This window comes from Microtus ochrogaster, unplaced genomic scaffold (genome assembly GCF_000317375.1).
Source record: "Microtus ochrogaster isolate Prairie Vole_2 unplaced genomic scaffold, MicOch1.0 UNK2, whole genome shotgun sequence".
Taxonomy (NCBI): Eukaryota; Metazoa; Chordata; class Mammalia; order Rodentia; family Cricetidae; genus Microtus; species Microtus ochrogaster.
Window position 1 is genome coordinate 18,948,413 of NW_004949100.1, and position 11,213 is coordinate 18,959,625.

The 11,213-nt window shown below is 40.1% G+C and overlaps 1 protein-coding gene across 3 annotated transcripts in view; it reads right to left on the reverse strand.

Annotated features, from left to right (window-relative positions):
• Positions 1 to 11,213, reverse strand: part of Chrm3 (cholinergic receptor muscarinic 3) — a 457,937-nt gene that overhangs the window by 241,761 nt on the left and 204,963 nt on the right. For all 3 annotated transcript variants that reach the window (XM_026788376.1, XM_026788377.1, XM_026788378.1), the window contains exon 2: positions 2,875 to 2,936. The gene's annotated coding sequence lies outside the window, so the exon portion shown is untranslated. The remainder of the gene's footprint in view (positions 1 to 2,874; positions 2,937 to 11,213) is intronic.

The following is an 11,213-nucleotide window of genomic DNA, read 5'->3' on the forward strand; positions in this document are numbered from 1 at the left end:
AGAGGAGGGGAGTGGAGGGGAGAGGAGAGGAGTGGAAAGGAGAGGAGAGAACAGACAGACAGACAGACAGACAGACAAGGGAAAAGTGAATGGATGGAAGTGCCAAATGGTGTCAAGTGCTAGAGGCCCCAAGGGACACAGTAAAAGGACACCAATGAGACATATTAAAGTAAAGCAAAGGAAAGAGTGAAGTCAGAGATGAGGAAGCAAAAGGGAATAAGCACGAGTGAGCCAGATCCCATCAGACGTGCCGAGTCACGGCAGTACATTAGGACTCATTGCAAATGCACGGGAAAGAGCAGGTAGGTTCCAGCAGATCTTACTAGCCTTCCCAGAGTGGAGTTTGGTGAGTACCAGATATGTTTCTGTGTGGCCAGAATGAAAGTCAAGTGGATGCTAATGCTCTTGTCTGAGAGGCAGTGTACTGAGGAATATGGCAAAAGATACCAGAGACCCAGGATGTATTTGGAGGAAAGCAAAGGGAGGAGCTGATAACCCAAGGATCCCAAGCCAGAAAGAGACCCTTGGTCTTTCCTAAATATCAAAGAAAACCCAAAGAGATGAGGAACAATTTTGTTATGACTGAAAGAACATCTTTACACTCTTCTCCACTTACAAACAAAGAGCAGAGGTCTGGGAAGGTGAAATGATTTTTCAAAACTGTACAAGCTGGCCCATCACCTGCCAACCTGTCCTCTTTGTTACCAGCCCAGGGATTTTCCCATTATTCAACCCTTCCTTCCCAGATACAACTCAGTGTCTTCTTCAGCGCCTGCCATGATTTTTTTCTTGGAAAGAAATTTCATTACATAACTTAATTTTTACCTGCATTATTTCTTTCCTGGAACCAAATAAACATGATTAAAAATAATGGCTGCATGAAGAAGCGTATTTGAGGTTGAGATCATAGGATAAAATATGGATTTTGGTAGGCCACACCTTCTAAACATTTGTCTCAAAAGGACAAAATACAATAGAAGATGCTGGAAATTAGTATTGTATTTATTGCATTCCCCAGGATTCATAGGCAACTCCAATGCATCTCCCTGCTCTAAGACCTGACATTTTTCTGTATATATTTTATTTTTTTCCCAGAAAGGAATAGATTCACTTGGTTCACTTAATTTGATAACACACTAGTGGAATAATCTAAGGGAAGCCTCATGACTTCACAAAATGTTTCTTAGTTGAGCAGGCCCACTTAATAGCTGTAAAAATGTAATCAGCAACAGCCTGGGCTCCTTGTACCACACAGCCATATCAGGACTGGCCCAGGTGTAACAAGAGGAAGGACAACCAATAGTCCAAGTGTCAATGCCACTGACTGACTGGACAAAGTTATTAACATCTTAGAGCTGTTTCATCGGCTGCAAAATGCAGATAAAAGAAGTATGCAACCCGTCATACTGGTCTGAAGATTAAGTCAAGTGTGGATAGATGTTGAACATAAAGACCTAGTGTGAAGGCTCTGAATCAGCTTGGATCTTGCTTGAACCTGTCAGATAACCCCATAAGCTCTGCCAAGTCAGTGCATGAGTGTACGCGTGTGTGTCTGTGTGTGCTCGTGAGTGTATGTGCACATGTGTGTATGTGTGTGTGTGTGTAACCACAGCCTCTTCAGGGCTTACACTCATTTTCTCTTTCTGCTCCTGACCCCTATGACTCTGCTGCATTTATCTTTGAGATTGAAATAGGAGGCTATGCTTCTCTGTTAGGATCCTGAAACAGAAGAAAAGGAAAACCTTTCAAAATCAATTCTTCCTAAGGAAGCCATCTTTAGGGCTCTAACCCAGAGCCCACTGGCTAGAACTGGATCAAACAGCTAAAGTAAAGAATGGTGAAGAGATGGGATGGGATGCTGTTTTCCCCCTCTGAGACAAGATTTCCGGAGGCAGCCTGGCTGACTTGAAACTTATTGTGTAGCCTAGACTGACTTCAAGTTCGTGGTAATCATCTCGCCTCAGTTTCTTGAGTACCAGAGTTATAGATGTGAGTCACCATGCCCATTATGATGTAAACATTTAGTTGAAATGCTTTGCTGTCCTTCACAGCATCAAGATTCTGCCAGGAAGGAAGCATGCATTTAGGATAGGATAGTAACAGTGTTCGCTGGATAGAAAAAAAAATTATTGTCAGCAGTAACGCGGAAAGAAAATTGTGCTGTCTCACAATCTTGCTCTTTCTTTATGCTCACAATCTGGATTTGGACCACTTGAACAATGACAATATAAATCAAAGGACAGTTCTTACACTTAGGAGATTTGCAGAAGCAGGCTACTGCCCCAGAAGTTATTCAAGAATCTATACAAACAGTGATCTGTTTGCACAAACTAAGACACATGCTGGTAATTCAATATTCTGCATTCTGATGTTGTTGAGGTAAATTATATCTATCTATCTATCTATCTATCTATCTATCTATCTATCTATCTATCTATCTATCATCTATCTCCATCTACTTATCATCTCTCTCTCTCTCTCTACACACACACACAAACACACACACACGTATTTAAAATAAAGTCAGCTCATTTCAAATTTCTGTTAGCATGCCTTTACTTTAAATTTGAATCAGATGAGGAAATGACACAGTGTTATTTCTGCTAAGGCACAACTGAGCAATTGAGAATGTCTGCATAGTCATATTGAGACGCACACAGTCTGGGAATCAATGGGAACAAATTGTAATGGCGTGTATGTTCAAAGATGCCATGGTGAAACCTATTATTTTGATGGGGAAGAAGTGATGCCCACAGCAGAAAAATTAAGTTGTCCCTAAAACCAGCTCATAATTTATTTTTCTCATTGATCAGCTTAAAGACCAAGCCATCAATTCCCCTTTCAAGCAAAGAATCAACTAGAAAAGACACTTACCTTACTGTACCTTTGTTGAAGTTCGGAAGGTCCCGTGCTTGGCCACTAGTCAGAATGCAGCGCTAGAAAACAACAAAATGTGGTTAACAAAAAAACAGGACCATGGGAAGATGAGGTAAACAGTTAAGAAAAAAATGATTCGAAGCAACATAAAGTGTTTTAGAATGTCCAATTGGAAGTGAATCGAGGCTAAACATCCAAGTTATCAGCATTGAGGGCACAGGGACTCAGAAAAGCTAAGTTATATATCACTGGGGGCTGGGGAGATGGCTCAGTAAGTAAATTGCCTGCCACACAAGGATGAGAACCTCAATTCCATCTTGAGAATTCACATTAAAAAGCCTGGCATGATGGCACACACCTGTAATTCCAGAAACTTGAAGGTAGAGACTGGAAGAGTTTCAGAATTTCAGGCCAGTGAGAGAACATATTAAAAACAGGAGGGGGTGGGGGCTGGGAAGAACTGAACCCAGCTGGATCCTGGTTTTGCAGCTTCATCCCTCAAGTCCCCCTAAGCTCAGGTTGACAAAGAGGGTCACTAAGGAAAGTGAGAAGGATGGCATTGCCCTCCCTCCCTTTTCAGCCCTCCTTATTTTCAGAGGGAAGTCGTGTGCCTAATATCCCAGAAGGCCCTGCATTCCACCATGCCTCGAAACATGCAAGAATAAACTCCTGTAATTGTGGGGACCAGACATGATAATCTAAGTCTGGACAGGTCATCTACAGGAAGTTCTTTGCTTCCAACCATTATCACCTGGGACTCTGACCATTGATTAATTTAAATAAGAGGCCCAAGTCACAGTAGTTTAGCTGGTAGCCGGAAAGAACCACAAGCTGATAACCCAGCCCCCACCCAAGGGCAGACCATTCAAAGGAAATGCCTGGCATTCCAACTGCTGTGGATAGGATCACCTGCCAGGACACCTCACCAGGACACTCTTAGACAAATGTCAGCCAATCAGGGGTCCTGAACTTCAGGGACCCCTTACCTCCAATTCTAATTGAGCTTAGGGCTCTCTAGATATTCCAATATGTTGGACATGCAGAGAGACCGAGTTTGCAAACTTGATTAAAATAAAGGCTCTTTGCTTTTACATATGGGACTCAGTCTCCTTTGTTGGCTTTTGTGGGGACCCCGCATATTTGGGTATAACAGTAATGACCTCATGAAGAGTCCCATCTCATAGGAGGAAACAATGAAATACTAAGGCCACCCCTCCACTCCATTTGGATGTAGCACTCGCATTGAAGGTCTAGGACCTTAGAGAAGTGACCTGGTTTACTTTCAGTTGTGGTAAACATGGCGATCAAAAGCAACATGGGGAGGTTAGGTTTTACTTTATCTAATTTTTTTTTTTTGAGGGAAGTTGAGGTAGGAACTAAAGCAGAGACCATGAGCTACACAGCTTACAATCTTGTTACTTACAATTAGCTTAGCTACCTTTCCTAGAAGTCTCAGGCTTGCCTGCCCAGGAATGGCTCTGCCCATAGAGGGTAGGCCCTTTCATATCAATCAGAAATAAAGAAAATGCCCTACAGACATGAAGACAGGTAAATCTGCTGGAGGCAGTTTCTCAATAGAAACTCCTTCATCCTAGGTATGTCAAAGTTTGTGGCAATTTGACAAAACCTATCAGCACATGAAGCACTTTTTTATTAATCTAATTTTTAATGATTATGTGTATGGAAGCTAGAGACCAATCTGAGTGTCATCCCTAGGAACACTGCCTATCTGGCTTGAAGTTCATCAGTTATGCTAGGTAAGCTGACTGATAAGCCCCAGGGATATGTAATTCTCTGTGTTCCCCAGTGCTGGAGTTACAAGTGTGTACCAGCACATCCAGTATCTTCAAGCAGAGAACAAACTCAGGTACCCGTGCCTATGTGGCAAGTACTTTATTGACTGATCGATCCCCCGGCCCTAGCCCTGAAAGCACCGCTTTTAAAGGTTAATCAGGCAAAGAGAAGGGTACTGTGGGAGAGCATAGAGGAGCCTGTGGGTGAGAAGGATGCTTCTGTGAAGGACGTAAAGGAAGCAGGCACCACAGAGAAGTAAATGGGACCAGGCCTGCACGGAAGGAACAGGTGAGAAAGAGGACCTTCAAAGGGAGAAGTCGGCAGGAACCTAGGGTCACACGCAATGGACTTTCTCAGCAAGGAAGAGGGAACTGAGCAGCAAACTCTACAAGTGTGGCCTGTAACCAACAAAAGCTCAGAGATGGATAGCAAAGTTTAAGGATGTACTATAGCAACTGGGAAGTGCATTTCGTAAGTCCACAATAGATCTGCATTATGTTCGTTTAAGTCTGCAAGGAATGGCTGGGGAAAAAGTGAGAAGATATAGGCACATGGCTACTTTGAGAATCACTTTTCACACCTTTAGATATCTGCCCTCTGGACCCCTGCTCTTCCTTTCCTTGGGCCTCCCCCTGTACCACCGATCACACCTGAAATGAACAAATCATTATGGATCCTTCTTTTCCTGGGTGCTTTTAAGTGAGAAGAATGTGTGACCAAAGGAAGGGTTGGGGCTGAACATTCTATGACATCCACTCATTTTGCATATAGGGAAACTGAGGCTTAGGTATGGGGTAGCAGTTAGGCCGCTGCAGCCTAGACCTAGAATCTAGTTCTGTTTGAGTGTTCTACCTTTGAATTATCGTACCTGCTACATAATCACTAGAACTTTTGTGTCTTCTACGCAGCAACATCTCCTTGGAAATGAACATGTATACCCAACCACATGAACACTTCCACCCTTTCTGGAGATGTGGTCCAATGACACTTTGGTGGGAGGAGGTGGTATTTCTTTTCCTCATCAGCATCTACTAAGCAGTTTCTTTGTGGCACACGGATGAGCGTGGAGCTCATCTGCCACGGCTGATTCCCTCACAGAATCCCACACTGTACTACATGCATGTAGGGCCATGCTTCACTTCTCAAGTGGGTCCTGAAGACTGGACTCAAAGGGCAAATGCATAGCAGGGTGATTGTTTTCACACGCAGACCAGCCATCTCTCTAGGTGATTTCATTAGCACGCAGGCCAATCATCTCACAGTGCTCTGCCATCTCCCACAGAGCAGTGACTGAGCCAGTGCCCACCATTTGGATTTCATTGTCAAGACTGGTTAAGTCTGCCAGAGCAGACTTTGGTCGACATCGTCATCATGTTTGTGTAATTTAAAACCAGGACTCCTAACTTGCTGACGTGATGGATCCAGAGAGCTTCAACAAGTCAATACACGGCCACGAATAATGCAAATTTACACATTAATATGACAATAGCCCACAAGGAATAAATCATGACATTTTCTGTTGATGTAAGTTGCTAAATGAATTTGGGAGCAATTCCCGAGGCTGAAGACCTGAAGTTTCTCCAGAATCAGTACAGCAAAGTATTAATTTTGAAAACTCAAAGGTGCTGACTTCCATCCTGGCTTCCAATTCATTGTATTGCCAATTAATTGTGCATGGAATTCACTTATGAGTAGGCTTTAAATCTCGACTGTAGAAGATTGGTTTTGTGAATCTCAGTAGCTATGGTTCAGAAGGTTACAGACTTAAGAGTATGACTGGTGATGTCAAGATGGCTGTCTTAATTATGTGGATAGCTGAACACAGAAGGCCACAAAGCTGGGGACAGAATAATAACCACGGAAGGGTAGAAGACATATTTCTTTCCATGGGACTACAAACTACTCCTTTGATTGGCAATGTCTAAGAGTTAGGCTGTCCTGTCCTCTTTTGAAGTAATAGACTTTTTCTGGATTTACCCCTAGTGACTAGGAACTGCGTGAAGTTGCAACTCTGGACTTTCAGAATGATTGTCTGACAGGATTTGTTTCCTTAAAACATTGCTAAAAAAATCTTTGCTACTTTTAATTATTCTGAGGATACATACTTCTCTTATCTTAAAAAAGACACAAAGGATCAAGTTAGATGTTCCTTCTTTTTCTTTCTTTTGTTTTTACAATTTAAGTGGATGATCAATGAGTCCCTTGTCATCTAAGTTAGACAGAATTAAACCTGCACACAATCTTGAAATAACTGGGCTTAATTAACTAATTTAACTCTTGAATTCATCTGAAATTAGATACTGGACCCTTAGGGATAATCAAAATATTCCCATTTTGATTTCAGAGTTTGCTAGACTACTTCATTTGAAAACCAAAATAACAAGTACTTTGGTGAGATTGAGACTGAAAGCCTTTCTACGGGTATATGATAAATATAGCCCCCAAACTCAGAGGTTAAATAAAACCCATTTGCATTACATTCATGTTGGTGATCATGCAGAAATTCGCCCTTTCCCTGATCTGTCTATCATCTCCTGTCTCATCAGTCCATTCATAGTATGGGAGACAAAGCAATTTAGAACATGAAATGATTTTTTGGGTGTGTATGTGTGTGTATGTATGCATGTGTATATGAAAGCAAGAGGTCAACTTTGGGTGCTGTTGCTCAGGTGTCACTCACCTTGTGCTTTTGACACAGGATGTTGTTAATCTCTAGGGATCCTCCTTTCTCCACCTTTCTAGCTCTGTGATTAAAAGAGGCTTCTCACGTGGGTGCCAAGGGTGGGAATCCGGTCCTTAGGCTTACACAAAAGGCACTTTATCAACTGAACTATCTCTCAAGCCCTAAGATGCTTCTTTCAATAAAACAACTTCATATAAGAGAACCTAAAATAGCAGCCGGCAAAAGGAGTTGGAAGAGTTTGGTCATTATTTTCAATTTGTAAATGAAATACATAGGTCCACCACTGTCCCAAAGTATAGTTCAGTAAGTAAATGACATGCTTGCCACATCCCCTTTTTTATTAAATGCCATATGATATTAGTAGGAACAACCATAACAAATCTTTACCAAAATTTTGTTCTAGTATGTTTTCTGTTGCTGTGATAAACATCATTGCCACAAGCAACTTGGGGAGGAAAAGGCTTACTTGACTTAAGGTTGCAGTCCATCATTGTGGGAATTAAAGACAGGATCTTGATGTAACAACTGGAGGCAGGAGTAAGAGCAGAGACAATAGAGGAATGCTGCTTACTGGTTTTCCTAGATATTTTTCTTAGATAACCCAGGATTGGTTGCCTAAGGATCATACTACCCATAGTAGGCTTTGTGTTTTTATGGAGATAGGAAATGTGTATTCTTAAGAGAGTTGGAAAGCAGCAAAGATTTTTTTTTCAGCAAAGTTTTGAGGAAATGAAATCTGTTAGATTATCATCTTAAAAGCCCAGCGTTGCTACTTCACGCAATTCCTGGAGTCACCATGGGTAAATCCAAAAGAGACTATTATTTCAAATGTGGACATCAATTAGAAAATATATAGATTTCATGCAACATGAAGAAAATTAAAAATTTAATGAGGTAGCATAGGACCTTATAAAATCAAATTATTAACTAAGCTTATTGGCTGCAGCAGGCAATTAAATGTTACTTCAATTTATTTAATTTACTTTTAAAAGGTGCAAGAAAAACTGAGGAAGGAGAAACTTGGCATAAACACACACACACGATTTTGTTATCTTGTCATGCCCATCTTTAATCTCCATTCAATTTCTTATTCAATTCTACTATGTACAAATACCAAATGGAGGTTAGTTTCAGCTCTGATTTTCTTTTAAATCATAAAGCCCTAGAAAATTGAAGTAAAAAATCTGTATTAGCCCAATTCTTACAGATTCTGAGTTCCATTTTTGTTTATATTGAGGTTAAAATGAAATATGAATTTAAGTAGGCTATGGCTGAAGATGAAGCACATTTAAACTTACTCTGTTTACTAACATCCTTCAGTATAAGGATAAAAAAAGCCATGGCCATTCTTGTGGATTCACCTCGAACTAAGAAAATTCCCAGGAATCTACAAAGATGACTCAGCTAAGACCAAAAACAATAGTAGAGATGGTGCCTTAATTGCCCTTCCCCGTGTAATCAGATTGCCAAAGGAGACAGATGCCAGAATTTTACCAGTAGGCTCATCCTCATGGTAATACATAGATTAATAGAAATGTGTTAATTTAAGATGCAAGAACTAGCTAGAAATATGCCTGAGTCATTAACCAGTGTTGTCATTAATACAGTTTCTTTGTGATTACTAAGGGGCTGGGTGGCCAGGAAGAAAGAACAGTCTCTGCCTTCAAAATGACCTCCACCTTCTGGGGCATGGATACATATAAAACCTTAAAAAACTTTAGAAAAAGAAAGAGGTTTTCTAGACCCACAAAAACAGGAGTCAATTGGAGTTTCTTGGTAGCCGCATTTTTTTTTCCAGATGGCTTTACTTGCTGGCGGTGCAGCTCCTTTAAGAGAAGACTTCCTGACTCAACATTAATAGCAAAAATGGTGAGGTTCCTTTAAGAAACAGCTTCCTGGTTCATGTTGGTGGTATAAATGGCTCTGGCTTCTTCAGGAGGTGCTTTTTGAATGGGGTTTGTGAACAGCATGCTGAAAGTTACTTGATGTTGGCATGGGCCAACTGCTTCTCAGAGTTGAGGTGGTGAGCACACCCCCTACCTGGTGGTCCTAGATCTGGTAGTGAACGTACCTCTGCCATGTTAAAAGGCTAAGAGAGGTCGAGCCAGCATCCAGGGTTGCTGCAACCATACTGTTTACCATTTTAAAATGCTCCTTTTCAGAAAAGGATTTCAGATACACAATAGGACATGGTTAGACATAAAATACCACTAAATGAGACATAATGTGTTTTAAAAATGTATGTAGGCTTGGGAGAGAGAGGAAAAAGAGTATAGATAGTTATAAAAAGAAGTAAATAGTTTAAAAATAAGAGTAAAGACAGCCATAGATTTAAAAAGTAGAGATAATAAATATTAAATATTAAAATGAAATAGAGTAACAAAATACATGCTTATTAAGTCATGTAAAGATGGAAAATAGACAGAGTCTGGATTCTATATATTATTGTGTTTTCTTTGAATTCTTTGACTGCAGAGAGACATTTAATTATGGGTGCTGCTAAGCTAAACCAACATATATATTTTAAAGGTGTCTTGACTTCAAAATTTGAGTCTAAGGATATGTTACTTTGGAGAAGAGGGTCTGTTTTTGTTTCCACAGAGGATAAGAACCTGTGGATTCCTTACAGGCTAATGTGGTTTGATGGAACAAGACCCCCTGAAAGGTTTCCATAAACTCTAAAAATATTTTGCCCAACAAACAGCAGGAGGAAGCATTTTGGAGAAAACAATGCCCAGATTTATAAAATTATTGTTTATAAATGTTTATTTTCATTTTAAAAGGGTTGGTTATAAATGACAATAGTCATAGTAAATTTTTTTTAAAAGGGGAAATATGATATAGAGACGAATACTTTCCATTGGTATGGATCTTGGTCTAGTGATACAAATTTAAGGTCGAGTTGTTACACTTGTGTATATGTATTTCTGCTCATGTTTAAGGTATTGTGTTTGTGCAGCTCATTTAAAAATATAATGTACTGGCTTTGTGGGAGCCTAGGCTGTTTGGATGCTCACCTTACTAGACCTGGAAGGAGGTGGGAGTTCCTTGATGAGGGAGGGGGAGGGAAATGGGAGGCAGTAGTGGGGAGAAATCTTAAATAAATAAATAAATAAAAACAAAATGCAATGTATAGTTAATATAGTCATCTATAATAATCAAACTTTTAATTATGTTATTTAGGTTTTCTAGACATAAAGAGATATGCTTCAGTTAGATAATCTTCAATACTTCAAAGACCTACAGAATATATCATTTAAAAGATTTTAAGAGCTTAGACTTTTCTCGACAATGAGCCATACATGTCTGTTTCTGGCAGCACCAATTACTTCAGAGAGGTTAATGGGCATTGAAGAAACTTGTTATTTGCCTTCAATGTGACAAGACTAGTGATTTGGATAAAAGACTGCTTTTGCCTGGACTGCTTGATGGCTTTCTGTATGAACTGGACAAGCAGGACCCATAGAAAAGTGACTGCTAAACTTTCCAAAAGACAAGATGATCCTCAGGGTTCCTGCTTCATAAAAGGAACCACCAGATATTCTGTGGGACACAGAATAAAGTAAATGAAAAACTGCCAATACAAGCAAAATAGTCTTTCAAATTTCCCGCTTCATAGAGAAGTCTGTAAGATATTATGGTCCTGTGAACTAAAATGGATGCCCCAATGTTAAAGGAAGAACTTGAGGTGACTGTCCAGGTAGTGAGATATTTCTGTCAATTTTAGAGTTTTGGAAGTTGCTTACAATGCACTTTCTATTTACTTAGGTAATATTATATCCTTCTGGGGTCTTTGATGGAGGTGAAGACTAAATAGTTATAATTATAGTTTTCCTTAGTTATAATAAGGTAATTTATT